The 5,174-nt window shown below is 37.3% G+C and overlaps 1 long non-coding RNA gene across 1 annotated transcript; it reads left to right on the forward strand.

Annotated features, from left to right (window-relative positions):
* Nucleotides 1–1,499: 1,499 nt before the first annotated feature.
* LOC139440008 (uncharacterized) lies at nucleotides 1,500–4,342 on the forward strand. Its single transcript, XR_011650128.1, has 2 exons — nucleotides 1,500–1,632; nucleotides 3,952–4,342. It is a non-coding gene; the product is annotated as an uncharacterized lncRNA (long non-coding RNA).
* Nucleotides 4,343–5,174: the final 832 nt, after the last annotated feature.

Consider the following 5,174-nt stretch of genomic DNA (forward strand, 5'->3'; position numbering starts at 1 on the left):
TGCTTTCTTCCTAAAGACAGGTGTCGTGGGGCGGGCTGCCAGTGATCCTTTGTCTTGGCCTCCTTTGTCAATGGCAGTGCACATGGTGGCCTTTCCTGGCCTCTCCATTCTCTCCTGGTTTCCACTGACATTCAGCTTCTTGCTTCCTGTGGCTTTTTTTCTGTCTGAATTTCATTCTGCTTGTAAAGGACTCAACAAATAGGATTAAGACTCATTCTGACTGGGTTGAGCCACACTCTAACTGAAGTAACCTCATCAAAAGTTCCAACTAATAATGGGTTCAAACACCCAGGAATGGATTAAGTTTTTTTTTAAAGATTTATTTTTATTTATTTAATTCCCCTCCCCTCCCCCGGTTGTCTGTTTTCTGTGTCTTTTTGCTGCGTCCTCTTCTGTTGTAGTCAGCGGCACGGGAAGTATGGGCGGCGCCGTTCCTGGGCAGGCTGCACTTTCTTTCGCGCTGGGCGGCTCTCCTTACAGGTGCACTCCTTGCGTGTGGGGCTCCCCTACATGGGGGACACCCCTGCGTGGCAGGGCACTCCTTGCGTGCATCAGCACTGCGCATGGGCCAGCTCCACACGGGTCAAGGAGGCCCGGGGTTTGAACCGCGGACCTCCCATGTGGTAGGCAGACACCTAACCACTGGGCCAAAGTCCGTTTCCCAGGATTAAGTTTTAGAACACATTTTTCTGGGGTATATACATCTCCAAAAACTATTATAAACAGAATATCCATCCTTATATAAAGAACTAATACAGTTAAAATTGAAGCTCTGAAGGAAAAATGAGACTATAATGGCTAGAAGCACATCATCTTTAACTAAATAGCAATTTTCAAATAATTTTAAGTAAATGTATGGCTAATTAATCAAAGATGATTTATTTCTTATCCTGGTATATTATTTATCCTGGTAGTTGTTTTTTATAGTAAGTTGAGCTATTATCAAATCAATATCATCCTTCTTATGAAGCAATAAGATTTCATCTGTCGAGTATTAAAGTTATTTTCTATACAGCCTTGCTCTATACTGCTCATCTTAAAGGATTCTTAATTCTTAAAATATCTGTAAAGTAATGAGATAGATGTCAAGAAAAGGTGTAAAATCTGTTATAGAGTCTTTCATGTAGTGAGAAATTTCCTGGGTTTAAATCCTAACTTTATCCCCCATTTAACTACATGGATCATGGCAAAACTCCTAACTAACTGAGCTTCAATTTTCTCATCTGAAAAAGAGAGTATCATAACTATCTTCAGTGGTTGTCGCAAGGATTAAACAAAATAGTAGGAATAAAAGTGTCAAGCATGTTATCTAGTACATAGAAGGCACCCAAGATATGTAACTTGTGTCTGAACTCTGTGATTCAGCCCAGAGTCCTGCAACTTCAAGACACATGTTTTATTTCTGGTCTATCTTTTGCAAGATATGACAATTAGCTATTATAAGCAACATTCTGGAAGTTCTTCAACTATTTATTTTTTCTTTTTTTAGGTCCCTTTCCCAATACTCTTCGACAAGTCCAAATAGAGATCATAAGCAATGATATATGTAATAAAGTTGATGTATATGGTGGTGCTGTAACATCAGGAATGATATGTGCTGGATTCCTGAAAGGAAAACTAGATGCCTGTGAGGTAAGAATAGACTCAAATCTACAAAAGTGACTCAGTTGACTGGCCTTGGACTTACTAACTAGAGATCAGTGTGACTTCATGTGACTCCATGAAAAAGAAGAAATGGAAGAATCATAAAAAATACTCCATATGCTATTATTGTCCAGAACCATGTGTAAAAAAAAAATGGCTATCAACTATAGATATGAACTCTAATTAGAGAGCAGGACTGGAAGCAGATAGTGGAAACCAGTCCAGGTAGCCATACAATCATCACTTCAAACCATAACCAGTCATGAACAGAAAGCTATCTAATTGTTAATAACAGCAAGGTGATGTAGGCTGGGGACTGCAGATGTCTTCTTGGCCAATGGTGAGTCATCCCCCAGCACCCAAACCTTTGACCTTAAACAGTATACATCCAGAAAGAATTACTCTATTTTGAAACAAAAAATTGCATATTTCCTTATACATATTCATATAAAGTGCTATCTTACTTACTGATCTTATCTATAAACTAATTAGATAGCTAGCTTTTTTCCTCAACCATATGCAACTTCCATTTTTAGGCACTAAACATTTAAGGAGTATGCCAGTTTTAAAATCTGGCTATTCAAAGGACTCCAAAAAAAATAACTAAATTAACAAAGACTTGGCATATAGCATTTGAGACTGGGTCCAACATGTTAGGAATTCTTTGAATGATTAGGAATCACTTAAGAATTTGACATACATGAGTGCTTTTCTCATACAAAGGAAAGGTGCTACTGCTGATCTGCCATTAGCTGTTGGTAATGTGATGGTAATACACATTCATGCACTTACTCATTCAAATTTTTTGTGAGTCTATTGTATGCCAAGTATTAAGGAAATTACTGAAGGAAGCACAAGGTTTAAAAAAAAAAGTCATGGGGAAGCAGATGTGGCTCAAGCAGTTGAGCACCACCTCCCACATGGGAGGTTCTGGGTTTGGTTCCCAGTGCCCCCTGAAAAAACAAAAAAACAAACAAGCAAGAACAAAAGATAAAATAAATCAAGGGAAGCCAATGTGGTTCAGTGGTTGAGCACTGGCTTGCCACATACAAGGTCTCAGGTTCAATCCCCAGCCCCGAGTACCTCAAGAAAAAAAAAAGTCATACTCTCTTTCCACAATGAATCTGAAAACTAATAATATAGCACACAAGTAACTAAAACAAACAAACAAAAAACTAGGAGTTGGCTAGTTTCTCTAGAATACAATGTCTTCCTCCCCTCTACTCAATTTCCTGAGAAGCAGAAGCAACATGGTGGTCTGAAATACAACTGGATCACATGACTTTAGGGGAGAAAAATAAATATATAAGTCTCTTCCCATTGGATGATTTTTTGGGGGTTCATGCTCCCTTGCTTCCTTTCACCTCTAGGATACTAAAATATTGAGGACCTAAATTAAGATGTGAACTTAAGGAAAAGAAGCTAAGGATTCCTTTTGATGTATGCCAGGGTTTTCACATTCTGACCACTGAACACTGGAGGTTACCAAGAAGTATTGGAGGAGAAGGAAAGGGGAGGGAGCTGAAAGCACAAGACTCTAGACCCTCTCCTGCTAAAACTAGAATAATTTCTCTCATTAAAAAAATTAAGTATTGGGATATCACATAGTATAACTTTGACCGAATTGATTCATTACTAAATGATAAATTTAAAACTATCTGTCTAAACATTGGGCTAAAGCTATCAGTAAAGTCCTTATGATTCACACGCTTTAAATCAGGTCACTAGGGGGCAGAGATTCCATCACAGTTTGGGAGCAAAATTCTTTCGTAATAAATAATGCACAATCTGCTTGGAGAGCCCTTTGTATATCTTCCATCTTCCAAGCCTAATGCTGCACGGAAATCTAAGATACCTTGCTGTCAGTTCGTGTGAGTGGAACAAAGTGTGATTCAAATCAAAGCAAGAGATAAATTACTCTCCAATAGAGTTAGAAGAGCTTCACTGGAAGAGGTGACCTTTTAGTTCAGCCTTGATGTCATCATTTATTTCAGAATTATCTGCTTGGGCCTCAGGCTTAGTTTGTGGTTATCATTTATTCAGAGCAAAACTAAAAATGATAATGGATAAAACTGAAACCTTGGCTTTATTCACACTACCTTCCCGCTGAAGGCCTTTACAGAGAATACCCTAGTAAGCTCAATTATCATACTTACTTATTTATAAGTAAAATAGTATTAGTTACACATATTTCAATTCAAAATATTAAATTTATTAGACTTTTGGATGCTGATTTACTAATTTCTGATACTCCTTTATTTATCACATTGACCATAATTTCCTCTTCTTCTTCTTCTTCTTCTCCAGGGTGATTCTGGAGGACCTCTAGTTATGGCACATGATAGAAATATCTGGTATCTTATTGGAATAGTAAGCTGGGGAATAGACTGTGGAAAAAAAAACAAGCCTGGACTTTATACCAAAGTGACTCGTTATCGGGACTGGATTAAATCTAAAACCAACATCTAATGCAATAACCAGCTCTACAAAAAATTGTAAATGTCATGGGCAAATTGCCCTAAAAAATTGTGTTTAGTATGTGTTGCCATGTGTATTGTCGTCAAGGTCAAGATCTGACAATTCTCCTCTTAACCATGAAGGCATGCATTCTTTCACATTAAAATGTTTTGCTTACCATGAACACAGAAGATGCTATCCCTCTGCAAAGATATTCCCTACTAATAAATGTCCCTGATTACTTCCTTGCTTATCTTTCTGTTGCTACTACACACTACTGATTTTAGAATAATCCAGCAGTTTAATCAGGTAAGTACCAACTCTCTACGTGTTCTGTACTTTTCACGGACAGAACATGCTGCTCTTCTCTGATGACTTCACAGTCTGGAGATCCACCCTACTAAGTAAATCAAAGTAATGCCAGTCATGGAGGTAGTGGAACCCTAGACATGAAACTAGGATATAAGAGATGCCATTACTGTAAGTTCATTCCCCTTTGCCCTCAGATGTGCCTCTATTTGAAACTTAGAAAAAGCTGGCATTAATATTAAGGGCAGAATTGAAACTGGACAATTGCACTGATGTTTTTTTTTCTGGAGGGATGAATAAATCCTTGGATTATACACTGGGAAAAGTAGAAATATTGCCTAGTATAGGATAATGCTAAAAACTATGTGCCTTTCAGTTCTCAGAAATTAAAGACAAAGCCTCTTGGCTTTTTCATTAAATGGAAATGGGAAGAAAAAAGACTCAGTGGAAAGAAGCCACTTTCAGCTCAGTCTTTTAAAATGTGAGAGGTTCCAGTCCTAGTCATTCAATTCTGTTTCATTATGAGTGGCTTTTAAAGCAATGGATTTCTTTTAATGTCTTTTATTTTTCTAAAAGTTTTATTTTCAAAGAGCTTCAAAACAATTAAGAGAGCCACAGAATGGGAAGCCAATATAAATTATATATTAACTCACAATTTACATGGGAAGCCAATATAAAACTAGGGATTCATAAACAATTTGATACAAGATTTTTGATAAATATTGTATTATGTAGCATTTAGATTTGTGGTTAAAAATGGGAAG

This window comes from Dasypus novemcinctus, chromosome 1 (genome assembly GCF_030445035.2).
Source record: "Dasypus novemcinctus isolate mDasNov1 chromosome 1, mDasNov1.1.hap2, whole genome shotgun sequence".
Lineage (NCBI taxonomy): Eukaryota > Metazoa > Chordata > Mammalia > Cingulata > Dasypodidae > Dasypus > Dasypus novemcinctus.